The 13,184-nt window shown below is 44.9% G+C and overlaps 1 protein-coding gene and 2 long non-coding RNA genes across 12 annotated transcripts in view; 1 reads left to right on the top strand and 2 right to left on the bottom strand.

The window, feature by feature from the left end:
- The window catches only part of LOC120094326 (uncharacterized), a 42,842-nt gene extending 41,272 nt beyond the window's left edge, over positions 1 to 1,570 (bottom strand). Inside the window, exon 1 of the long non-coding RNA XR_005488640.2 lies at positions 1,442 to 1,570. This is a non-coding gene — a long non-coding RNA (uncharacterized LOC120094326). The remainder of the gene's footprint in view (positions 1 to 1,441) is intronic.
- Kirrel3 (kirre like nephrin family adhesion molecule 3) overlaps positions 1 to 13,184 on the bottom strand; it is a 539,837-nt gene that overhangs the window by 508,752 nt on the left and 17,901 nt on the right.
- LOC102555390 (uncharacterized) lies at positions 787 to 11,340 on the top strand. 3 transcript variants are annotated; one of them, XR_593813.4, is made up of 4 exons: positions 787 to 943; positions 2,288 to 2,503; positions 4,244 to 9,671; positions 11,201 to 11,340. It is a non-coding gene; the product is annotated as an uncharacterized LOC102555390 (long non-coding RNA). The 3 variants fall into 3 exon arrangements; XR_593812.4 differs by lacking the exon at positions 11,201 to 11,340 and having other exon boundaries at positions 813 to 976; positions 4,244 to 6,967; XR_005488634.2 differs by lacking the exons at positions 787 to 943; positions 11,201 to 11,340 and adding an exon at positions 1,510 to 2,028 and having other exon boundaries at positions 4,244 to 6,967.

Genomic DNA, 13,184 nt, shown 5'->3' with positions numbered 1-13,184 from the left:
CTTGTAAAAGCAGATTACAGATGAAACGGGGTGCATATAAATGTTAACAGCATGCTGGGGAAACTATTCAAATCATGGCTGTTTATAAGCACCCCATCAAACTCGTAAAGCCCCTCCCGAAGAAAGCGACTCTCAGATGAAGGCATGGCTGTCTAGGTTTATTTAGCCCATCAATTACACTGCCCCCCTTATGTCATGTATTCCTAGAGTGGGCTCTCAGGGGAGGCTACAAACTAGGGACTGCTTGAGCGCACACACGTTCGGGCACACGCACATGCACACGCGTGGATGTAAATACACACACACACACGCACGCACACACACACACGCACGCACACACACACATACACACAGTAAGGATGTTACAATGGAAGTAGGCGTGAGACAGAAGATGGAGGTTCCCAACCCTAGCCTGACATCATGATTGCTGAGTGATAGATACTGGGAAAAAGACTCTATTTCTCAGATTTGATTCCCTTATCTGACAAACCCTTTCAGATATTTCTGTCAATCCCTTTAGAGTCTGAAACCCTTCTTTAGCCTTGAGCAGATCACAGAAGCAAGTCACTTTTTATTTTGTTTTTTGGCAGGTTTTTTTTTTTTTTTTGAGACAAGCTTTCTCCAAGCTGCCCTGGCTGTCCTGTAAGTTTATGGGTAGACCAGGTTGGCCTCGAACTCACAGAGATCTGCCTACCTTTGCCTCAGAATGCCGGGATCAAAGACATGTGCCACCACCACCTAGCTCTCCCAGGCACTTTCAGTGAAGAAAACGAGAACGAGAACGAGAACGAGAACGAGAACGAGAACGAGAACGAGAACGAGAACGAGAACGAGAACGAGAACGAGAACGAGGAGAACCGAGAACCGAGAACCGAGAGCAAGAACAAGAACAAGAACAAGAACGATAACGACGACAACGACAACAACAACAACAACAAAAACGGTAACAACAATAGCGAAGTGTGGGGAATAGGAGGTGAGGAGTTTGGGTTTGTTCATTCCCTTCATTACCCATAAAATGTACCAAATATCTTCTGTGGCTACCCGATTGATAAGGCTGTTGCTCTTCCGTGGAAGGGGGCTTTCGGTGGGGAGAATGTTTGGGCAAGTCTGCGGCTGTGGTAGGTACAGGTAACATAGAGGTAAATGTAGTCCGGCAGAGGAACTCCAGGGGAGGGAGAGAGAGGGAGGAGTCACAGGGCTGGGGAGAGTAACAGCCCCCCCCCCCCCGCGCCCCCTAATGGGTTCCTAGCAACAGAAGAAAAAGAAACATCCACAGGGCGCATGCTGGAGGACATAGAAGTCAGGGAATAAAGATCTGTGAGTGGTTTTAAAAGTGACTCCATGAGATAAAGTGATGTCGCGATGCTCCTTGCGCCACTGTCGATAGCAGGCCCATCTATGGAGCATAACCAGGGAGACACTAGGCCCGCCAGCTCACTTTTGTGGCACTTCCGAGCAAGAGATGGATGCTTCCCAGGTTCTGGTGTAGCCGGGAGGTAGCAGGTAGTTTAGAACCTGCCAGTGTTTGTTCTTCTCTACCCCGCCTTCTCTTCCATCACAAAGTGCTGGGTCTGACCTGTGCACCATCAGGCAGGCAGTTCCAGGAAACCCCGTATGGCGGGGAGACCCACAAAAGTCAATAAGATGACGTGGTAAATGAGAGATTTCACCTGGGTTAAGATAACACAATACAAGCTTGGTAGAATTAATCGTTTACCCTACCCTCAACACCACCCCACAACCACCCCACACCAGGCACAGAACAGCCAAGCTGCTCTAAGTTGGCCCTGCCACCTACAGGTGCAAGTGAGGAATGCAGTCTTCCTGACACCATCTATGTCCTTTAGGGAAAATTTCCCTCTTCAAGATTTTCAGCAACGGTTAGCAAGGTAACTCCAGATACTCCGCTTCCCGTGCTCACACCCTGTTTATGCCTCTTAATGTGACTGAGGGTCGTGGAGGATTTTCTGAGTTTTGCTATCTCCTGCATTCCTTATTGGAGAGTAATTTGATGATTATCCCCAGGTAAGTCTTAGGTTACTGAATACCACTCTATCATCTAGTATTAAGCCATAGATTTGGAATACAACTTAACAAAAAGTAACCAGTAGTAAAAATCTTTATCCTTCCTTCTTTCCTTAAGGAATGGTCAGCCCTCTCTACCCCAGAGTCTAGAAATGTCCCTAGAGTAGTGCAAACATGTTGTCCTCTAAATAAATGAGATTTTCCTTAGGTATCAAGCTACAGAAAAGTTTGATTTTCTTTTTTCTCTTTGCCCATTCAGTTACTGGATTGCCACCAAGTTCACTGACAGTGGAACTGGACTGCTTTCTCTGACTTGTAAAATGAAAAATGGAGAATTATTCTGGCCCCATCCCTGGTTAGATATAATTACATGAAGTGACAAAGGGGCCCAGCTTACTTATCGAGCACTGCTGCTATGCAAACAATGCTTTCTGGGTTCCAGAATGGCAACCGAGGAGCTGTAGGAACTCTGCAGGTGAGGCTTTGGTGTGGTCCATTGGCTGAGGAAACCACAGTCAGAAATGCACGGTGTTCTTGCTGAAGTCCCCCACACTGCTTCCAGTCCAGTGAGGTCAGCTCTCTGCTGCCACAGGCCCCCACTGCATGTGGGATTCGACACATTAACTGAGGATCACTTTTAATTTCCCTTGTTACCTACACCACATAGGGTAAGGCACCTGTCTCCCTCAGTGGCTCCTGATTGTCATCTTCCTTTAAAAAGCAGATTTTTACTTAGGTGGTTTTTGACTATTTGTGAATGGAAAAAAGAATTATTTGCATTCCTAGTGAGATAAATTCCAGAAGCAAAACTGAATAAACATTAGGAAGTGCAATGTTTTGAAGGTTAATCCGTTTGTGGAAAATCATTACGATCCGTGGCTGACTCTTGAATGAGGGAAGCTCACTGAGGCAGCATCCGGCGCCCCGGTTTTCCTAGCCGTAACCTCGAAATACCCTATCTGAAAGATCTCCATCACTACAAATTGCTTGAAAAAATTTCAAGCGATAACCATTAGGTGTGAAAATGAGACACGTAGAAGCTGACAGAAGCTAGGCAGGGTTTTATGTTCTCTTCTGGGTCTTTTTTCCCTTGACTGCCATTTGACCTTTGGTATCACTGAGTCTTCTTCTTACTGAGGTTTCCAACAAAAAAGTAAGATCACGTTGCCATAAGGAAGAACCAGAGCAGGCATTTGTTACCTATTAGCATGACTAACCAGGCTGAGCAAAGTACACCATGAGTGTTCTCGGTGTCTTTAATTAATAAATTGTGTGTGCAGCATGTGTATTTGTGTGTGTGTGTGTGTATGTGTGTGTGTGTGTGTGTGTGTGTGTGTGTGTGTGTGTGTGTGTGTGTAGGCCAGAGGACATTCTTGAATGCCATTGTTTGGATGTTGTCTACCTATTTGGTTATATATTTAAAACAGAGTCTTTCGGTGGCCTAGCAGTTGCCAAGCTGGTTAATTTAGATAGACAGAAAGCCTCATGAATCCACCTGTGTCCACCTTTCCAGCAGTGAAGTTATAAACACCTACCACCAACCTGGACAATTTTACATAGGTTCTGGGGCAGCAGCTGAAGTATCTCCCAGGCCCTCATCTTTTGTTTCTAGAGATTCTAATGCTTTGATTGCAAGGAATTTCCAAACATGCCTGCCTGTAGGTGATTTGGGCTGAGTACCTGCTACAGCCAGCAACTGAACTCAGTGAGGTCAGAGAGAAGCCAGAGACTCAATCAGTCCGAGACAGACAGATTAATGGGGACATAATTCCACAGCCCTTCTTCCAGCTCGTGATCGCAGCCTCTGCTGCAGAAGCAGCACAAAAGTGACACAGAAATTCCTCTGGCTTCTCTCATCTGGGAAGTTGAGAACTCTACCTGAGCTGGTGCAGGTGATGCCTTGGCACATTTTCTTTTTTCACTTAAAAATATCCCAGGTATAATAAAATAAGCCCCTCCTCCCCAGATCTGGAGATTGTGCAAAAAGTCTGGCACAGGGAAGACATGTGTCCTATCTGAACCAAGGTCCCTTACAGACACTGAGTCCTCCCGTGTGCTAGGGCAGATGGTCTTTATTTCTCTTCACTGTTCAACAGTAGTAATTCTTCTGACATTTGGGAGAAACCCTGCAGTCTCTTAGTCTTGGTGTGATGCAAGCTTCTTTTTACTTTACGTAGAAGCTGAAAACTTCCTGTTAATATTCCCTGCTTCCCAGACACATCCGTCCAGTGTGCAATGCTAAGAAGAGGAGAAGCTAGACAGAGTATCGCTACTAGAAGTACTGGTGGCTGAGATGAGACCAACGCCTGAGTCAGCTGGCAGAAACGGTCCTGATCATTGTTTGGGATACCATTAAACCACACCAGAGCCTGGTCCCTCAGCTCTTCTGGGAACTCTGTGGTCTGCACACTATTCATTTGCATTGATATCAGCCAGATAGCTTTTGTTGCTTGCCATTAAGTTCCCTGGTTGACATAGTGCTCACCCACCTGAGTGCATTCACACCGTAGGCACACACGCCTTCTCTCCCTGTTGTATGTTTTATCCTCTTCTTACCAGGAGCAATGTTGTGGTCCAGAGCTACAGACAGCTACGAGGACTTAAGAATACAGCATCCTTTTCATTTTCCCCCAGCATCCTCATAAAAGCTGATGGAACAAGAAGGAGCAATACTCTGCTCTGGTTGTGTTGATAGCCTTAAGTTCTGCTTGCCCTTCCACTAAAGCAGGGTGCTGGCCAAAGTCAGTGGGAATTGTATTTGTCTAACTAAAGGCATTGCTCAACCCAGAGAGAGTGGAGAACAATTGAGCATATAACTTATAATGTATTCCGCTGTCAGATTCAAGTTTGGAAAACGAATAAATAAGGAGGATAGAAATTGAATGCTGGGGTCAATCTGCATCTTAGTCACAGACTGCTGAGGAGTGGGCCGAGTGTCCTACGGCATGCAGCTTGGCTCATTTTCACGGGGGAGGGGTCTTGTGAGGGCTTCAGCATAACTGAGAGTATCTGTCTCCCACTGCCGTGTTCAAACTGACCAAGCAAACATTGACCTAACCTCAGGTGCCATCATTCAGTTAGACAGAGCTATATAGGGTTATCCAGAGATTTCCAGGGGACATGACCTTCCTGGTGGATAGTCAGAGTGTGAGGGTCAGCAGAGACTAGTCATTGGGTGGCCACGATCAGCAACAGCGTTTTGATGAAGGATACAGGCTGCTGTTTAACTCCCTGCACAAAGCAGACCTAATGGGTTAGACCCTAATCCTAGAAATGGTGTGGACTTAAGAGGTAGATAATGAAGGTTAAAAAACAAACAAACAAACAAAAAGACAAAACAAAAACAAAACAACCTTGGCTTTTGCCATTTATGAGTGACTTTAGGCTAATGATCCAAAAGGATTTCTGTTTAAACATCTGGAAATAAGAATACTGATACTCTTTCAGAGTTTAGAGGAATTAAAAGTAACAAATATCCAAAGTTTGTACTGTAGTATCTAGCAAGGAGGGCCTCAGCTCATTTCTCCCTGTTGTCCCCTTGCTAGCTCATACATTTATGGAAAGTCCTGATGTGCACTGGGCTGCATTCAAGGCATTAGGGATATAGTGATACATGTGGCAGATAATGACCCTTTCTGTGGTATGAAGCATGAGACTTATGAACTTCTGGGGGGCAGGAAAGTCATATCTACTTCCTGCCTGTGTAAGGTGGGTACTTGATGCATGTGTGGGGCTGGATGAAATGACAATGTGACACACTTCAGTAAAACCTAAGCAGCTCTGTCTGACGTGCTTCCTCCTACAGGATCATCTCTCTATGTTCTGACATTTGTCCCGTGTCCTCTTCCGTAGCACTCACTTATCTCCATTACCCTTCCATGTCTCTCTGGCTCTATTACCTCTGGGCTGAAGCTGGAGAACTTTTCAATAAATTTGTATGTCTTCGACTGAGTTTTAAGAATGCGTCATGTCCTGAAGGTCACCTTCCCTGAACCTCTCTTCCAGAAATCGAGCTCCTTCCTGCCATCTCCTCCACCTGATTATTCAATCTCCCCAAGAAGACGGATGGCATGCATGGCAGAGTGGCTGCCTAACAAGGCGGCCCGCAGCATCTTTAGGAAGCCTTTGTTCCTGCCGACTTCCTTCTCTGACCTTCTTGTCCTTTCACCAGACTGCCTTTCACTGGCCACACACTGTGTATAGCGCGCGCGCACACACACACGCGCACACACAGCACATTTGGAATGAAAGGATACAGAAATAAGATGTAGAATTCCCATCCTCTAGCAGCAAATGATCAAGTTTGGGACTTATGGATGCTACATGGGGAAATCAAGGTTTAGATGGCTAGACAATTATTCAGCTATCTTCTGAACAAGTGTTTCTGAGTACCCAGTTCTTGGACCATTGTTATGAGAATCCCCGGGACATTTTTTTCCAGTACAATGTCCTTGGTTCCTCCTGTAATTATCGACTCAGGCCCTTCGTAGTCATAGGAACCAACATCCCTAGAATCTTCAGTGTAAACAAATACCCCAAGTGGTTCTTCAAAACCTGGGGGAGGAGGCTTATGCCTTGTCTTTACTGCTGAATGAATCTCCAATTCTTCCGTGTTTCCTCACGGGACATAATTCCCAGGTTCTCCTCATTTGTAATTGACTGTCTAAGATGTCACTCTCAGAGGGGGCCACTGCTCCTCCAGCTGTGAGCACATGAGCAGAGGGCACCACAGGCTTCAAGCATCTCCAGTATGAATGCACTACCTGCTACAGAGAAAGTCAAACAGGGTGTAACTATGTCACACTGCTGGCTGCTATTAAGATTTCAACAGAACGACTCCAGCCACTCTCCATTAGGACTCTGAAATACACTTGACAGAAGATGTGTTCATCAAATTTGAGAGCAGTGCAATATCACAAAGAGAAGGTAGATTATGAAATTCTAATGGTATGTGTTTTTTTTTCCTTTTATAAGATGGTGTTAATTCCTCCTGAGTCAATGGTACCTTCCAGTGCTCACAGATAATTTTCTGGGTAGCTACAAACCATTGAAGGCTTCTCTTACAGAGCCCTCTTCTGGAGCAGTGTTCTTGTCTACTGTCCTTTAGTTTCTTTTGTCTGTCTGTCTGTCTGTCTGTCTGTTTGTCTGCCTGCCTGTCCATTTTCCAGTCAGGGTTTCTCCGTGTAACCTCCCTGGCTTTCCTGGAACTCACTTTGTAGACCAGGCTGGCCTCTACCTCACAGGGATCCTCCTGCCTCTGCCTCCCATGTGCTGGATTTAAGGTGTGTGCCGCTGTGCCCAACTTTAGTTACTTTTACCTCAAAGAAAACATCACAGCATTTTTTTCAGATCCCATTAGTTCTAAGACCATGTCTTCAAATTGTTTCAAGATCCAGGGAGTTCACTTCATCGGGTCTAGTCCTCAGATTTGTCGTTTTAATTGAAAACACGTTTTAAGTTAAAAAACAGTTATTGTTGTTGTTATCAGAGTGCACGCATGTGTGTGTGTGCGTGTGTATGTGTGTGTGTGTGTGTGTGTAATATGTGTGAGTGTGCCAAGCTTATTCTCATTTAACTATGAAAAGCATTTGTAGGAAACAAAACAAAACAACAAAACAACCAAACAATAAAGAAAAGAAAACAGTAGCAACGGAGATGATGTGTCTCTCTCTGCACTGGTTTGCACTGAGGGAAAGCTGCCCCCTCCCTTTTTTTCCAATTCTTCCTTGAACCCTAAAACTTTCCATTTCTTCACTTCCCATGATCCTCCTCCTCCTCCTCCTCTCTCTCTCTCTCTCTCTCTCTCTCTCTCTCTCTCTCTCTCTCTCTTCCTCTCTCTCTCTCTCTCCCCCCCCCCCTTTTCTTTCTTCTAGCCTCACCTCATTTCCGGCTCTTCATGCCACTGAGCACCATTGTCACAGTCATCTGCTCCTCTTTTGTCCTCATCCGTTGCTAGGTGCTTGCCTTTCACCCTTTGTGCTTGTGGCCTTCACACCTGAGCTTCTGAGAGTCTGTGCAGCCATGTTGGTTTCTCCAGAGGCCGCACTCTTACCTTCTATACCAGAGTCATTTATGTGGTACCATCTAAACAGGTTTTACTTTTGGAACTTGTCATGTTGTTAGAGCATTTTTTCCTCACATCACCCCACCCCCCGCTTTGGTAGTTTGCTTTTTCCTTTTCTGTAGACATCAGTGGTAGTCCCAAACTTAGGACAGGTTGCTTACCACACCCAGTGTCTTGTGTTTTGTCACAAATTCCTGGAAGTATTATGTGTTTTCTAAGGGTCTCTGTAAATGTATTCATTTATCCCTATATTCTTTCAACGCACATCTCTCAAGTGTCCATTAAATGCCTGTCAAGTCTGTGGAGAGGTTTACTCCTTGTTGGCACAACGCCTGGCACATATTGAATGTTTGATAAATATTTGTTGAAAAAGTGAAAAAGAGTTAGACTTAAGCCTAGAGTAGCAGAGCCTTCCATTGATCTCCTCCCCAGCCCCAACACACACACAACTTTCTGAGCTATCAGGCTGCCTGTCAGGTAATTAAAAAATATGTCAGGAATTCCGTGTTAACGGGATGAGCCTTCCAGCACACATCCAAAGAGCCAAGGACCTCCCTGCTGTAACTGGCTCCTGGGGCCAGTTGATGTTTTGGATTAACAAAAAGCACCACAACCAGTCTAAGACATAATCAGTGGGAGAAATCACTTCAATTCCACATCCATTCCTGCTTGTGCGTGTGTGCATGTGTGCATACGTGTGTATGAGTGTTTGTGTGTGTGTTTGTGTGTGTGCGTGTGAGTGCACGTGTGCGTGTACATGTACATGTGCTCTCTCTCGAGCATGTTCACTTAACTTCTCCCTGTGATGCATACCATCCCGTGGGATTTCTGAACCAGGATTACGCTGCTCTGGTGTGTGTGTGTGTGGGCAACATCTTTGCCAACGCCGTGGCCCACTCAGAAGTGCCTCCTACCAACTCAGACATCAGGTCCAGGTAACTGCAGCTGACATTCTGCAGCATTAGACTTTCATACTACATTAATTTATTATTATTCACCAGGGGTAGGCAATAAATCATGCTGTTCTTTCAGAATGGCTTCTGATCGCCTTCTCCAACGCTTTCTTGGAAGGTCACATATACTTCTTCCTCCTCTGTGTGTGTGTCATATCTTTTCCTGTAAGGTGGGCGTGTTTTTCTCCTTCCTGATTTCAAATGTCAGTTTAAAGCTCTGCTAGTTAGGATCCTTCTGTCATTACCTATGGAATCTCTGCAAACAACCTATATTCATCTTTTTTTTTTCCCTCTTGGTCCTTTGCAGCAATGACCCTCTACAGAGAAGCCTGCTAGTGACCTTGCAAGGCTTCCTGGACATTACTACTTTCCCAGGAAGCACAATGTATTAAATTCCGGTGCTGCCAATGACCTTCAGGTCACTTAGCAGGGACATGCCAAACTCCTTGCCTCTTCAATAGGCTGCATGCTCTCCTGCTTCCAGACTCCAGCACGTGTTACCCCACACGCTCCTTCAATGCTCCCACATCTCAATCCTTGACCACCTGCTTAGCTACCTTCAGTTCAGCCTTGGAGCTTCGCCTCAAGCTTTCTTGCCACCACCCCGACTATCTGCCCCCACAGAAGTAAGTCCACGCATCATTTCTTACAGCTTGCCTATCTTGGGTTGTTCACTTGTTTCTTAGGCTATGTCCTGTGTTTCTGGATGCAGTGAGTTACGATTGTGTTTCAGAAAGTTTGGTAAACTTTCTCCAGTATTCTGAGCAATCAACAGATTACCGGCAGTGGGAAACACAATTTCATGATGGCAGGGTGGGGAAGACTGCACAGTGCTCAAACAAAACTGCAGTCCTTAAATCCTGTAAAAAGCCAAAAAAAAAATTAAACCTCTCAGACAAGCAGCTATTAAGAACACAAAGTCTGAATTTTCCAGTTACAAAAGACCTGTCTATAGCCATTATTTATCACCCAGAAAACACTCTCCTTCTGTCCCATTGTCAGTGTCCCACAGACCACATCAGCCTTCGGACAGAGGTGGGAAGAAAGAAAGGGAGAGAGGCATGAATAGAGATGAGAGTATGAGTTTCCATTTATTTATTTATTTTCCATATAAATCAGCTAATCTGTTTAACATTCATATTAAAGTTGTAATCACCTTTGCACACATTAAAATACAAAGCAGCACAAGTAATAGGCCTTAAGAACAACATTACAATAGCTATTAGCATATAACAGCTCCCTCATCAACTTACAACATCCCTATAAAGTAATAACTGCATCCAGGATTGATTCACGGGAAATTCATTCTCTGGGAGCACTGAAGCCTGACTCAGTGTCTGGGGAAGGTGAGTTTCTATTTGTTGCTGGGCTGACTCAGAAGAGCCCTGGGGGCTGGGGACATCTCCACTGGAAACAGAAGGCTTACACCTTAATTTTTACTCTATCATTTAAATGTGGGGCAAATAAATTCACCTCAATGAGATTCTACTTTCTTCAACTACAAAGTGGAGTTGAGGATATTCTCAACGAAATAAGGAAGTGTCTGAGAGGCTGGCTAGTGTTTAGTGAGGGTGGTCTGTTTTCAAGGAGTCAAGTGCTGCAGGGAGTAGAATGGTTGATCTTGATTGCCAACTTGACAGGATGTAGAATCATCATGGGAGCATAGCTTTGGGTATGTTTGCAAGAGATTTTTTTTTCTCTAGAATAGGTTTGTCGAGGTGGCAAGAACTACTTTAAACATTAGTCACCATTCCATAATACTCCAATATTAAACTGAGTATTACCAAGGGACTAGAGGATTGAGCAGCAGTGTTCAACATGGCTTCCTTCTGACTGTAGAGATGATATGACCAGCTACCTGCGATCCTGATGCTATCTATGACTTCCCCACTATCATGGACTGTATCTTTGAACTGTGAACCAAATTAAACCCTTTCTTCCTTAAATTGCTTTAGCCGGGCATTTTATCACGACAGAGAGTAACTGTTCCAGGGGGTGAAAGCTGCATAGAAGAGATACTGTGGAGAACCAGAGAAGCCATATGCAATGCTGGAACATTCTGCTTCTCTGTTTATTCACTCCTACAATGGTGTTGAGCACTGTCAGAGATGATGGGGTGATACGATCAATGTTGAAACAGTATCTCTCCTTGTAGGGCTCTCAGTTGAGTTGGAGAGGCATCAAGACAACAAGCTGGATGGGACTGAACACATGATGCAGGAGAATAGGCACAGTACATCCAGGGAGAGGAAAGAACAAAATGGCTGAGCAGGAATCAGAAGGCAGCTTCATGAAAGAAGTGACATCTAAGTGGAGCCTTGATGTGTAAGCAATACTTCAACAAATGATGAGCAAAAGCTATTTTAGGCTGAAGGAATAGCATAAACAAAGACCGCACACAGTCCTTCCATGGAACAACAAATTATTATTTGTTTTTCTTTGGGGTGGATGGAATTTAGAGAGCAAGAAAGGAGGCAGGGATGTTGGAAGTAGGCGGTGCTAGAACTGGAACGTCTTTCATGTGGGATGAAGGTGTGATCTGAGGTTCCCTGCATGGGGGCTCTGCCTGGAAGGCAAAGGGTAGTATGTGAACTTCCTAAGACAGGTTGACAATTGTGTTCTAGGAAGACTCAAGTAGTGAAGAGTGACCGTGGTCATAGGTGACTTGGTGAATGAGGGGGATTGGATGTGATACTGTTCCAAGTTGGGAAGTAGAAGAATACTACTTGGTCAAAGAAGGATAATGAAAATGGTTAGAGAAATGGGTGTCATGATAGAGAAATGGCTGGGTATGGGAGAAGAAAGGGGCTCTAATACAATATATATATATATTTGGCCTAAAATTCTTGATGCTGACTTTAATGTTTGAAGCTTTGTACCACAGGTCCACATCTTGGGATGACCTATTACCCATATATTTTTTAAACAAAGAAGAAAGAAAATGGTCAGTTGACTCATAGTGATGGCTTTAGTTTTACAAGCCATTCACTCCTTTTATTCTTAAGGTTTATCCCCTGACTAAAGCAGGCTACTGAATAGTGCTGACATGTTGCTATGACAGACCACAGACATAGACTAACTTCCTAGGAGGTCTCGGTGGTCTTCAGACCCACTAGGGGCATGAAGTATAATGGCTGTTTTTAGATTGAAAGGTAACAAAGAAGGATCATGTGTGGTCTGGATGTAGGCAGAAGGGGGTCCAGCACCTTTAGGGGAACTGAAGAACGGCTGTCTGAAGAAGACCTGTCCCCTACCATGGACTTCCTGAGGGAAGAATGGTGAAGCATGTTTGGAAAATAGCTTGCCTTTTACTGTGCTGTTTAACCTGTGTCTGAATGTCTAAGGCTTCAAGCCTCACAAGCTCCCGGGCCTTTTCCTCAATGGCCCCTTCAGTGCAGCAAGAGTCCAGGCATGGGGAGTTGGAGCGCCCTCCAGCTCCACCCTAGAGGCGGTCTGTCCTCAGGGTGTCTTCCAGCCTGTACCTGCAGGCTTCTGGTGGCAGTGCTGGAGGACAGATCTGAGCTTCTGCCTGGCACATTCCCTTGTTGGGGATTCTGCCAGGGATGGCAGCCTTTAAACGCCTCATTAATATTCAAATCTATTCAAGTCATTTCAATTTGAATTCTATGCATATTATCAGATAGAACAAAATGCAAATATATACAAATTCATCCATATGAAGAAATAAATAGGGGAAGCTGTGCATAATGGGATTATAATCATTTTCGGAGTTTGTCCCTCTCCTTAATTCCCCAAGCCCCAAGGCCTGGAGTTGGTCTTGATGCTCCCACCTGGGACAGTTTAGTGGCAATACAATCCTTCCTGGACACAGGTTCTTTGAGGGCTGAACCCTTTATAACCCTATTTAAAGACATTATCATGAGGTACTGATTGTTTCTCTACCTGGCTCTTCGGGAAGAGTTGGAAGGTTGAAGGTAAATTTATTCTGACTCTAGGAGGTCTGGGATCTGGCTTTAGCCAGAGCTGGATCCCTCTAGCCCTTGACAGGGCACAATGAACTGACCTGCAAGGTCCCAATGAAGGGATTCCATGCTCCCAAACCTCCCCACAAGTCTTATTGCACCTGTTGATCATCTGGATGGGAATATTCTCTAATGAAAGACAGACTTCATAACCCC

The sequence above is a fragment of the Rattus norvegicus genome, chromosome 8, assembly GCF_036323735.1.
Source record: "Rattus norvegicus strain BN/NHsdMcwi chromosome 8, GRCr8, whole genome shotgun sequence".
In the NCBI taxonomy this organism is placed as follows: Eukaryota; Metazoa; Chordata; class Mammalia; order Rodentia; family Muridae; genus Rattus; species Rattus norvegicus.
Note: the sequence above shows the minus strand (reverse complement) of the source record. Positions and strands in the feature narration are given on the sequence as shown.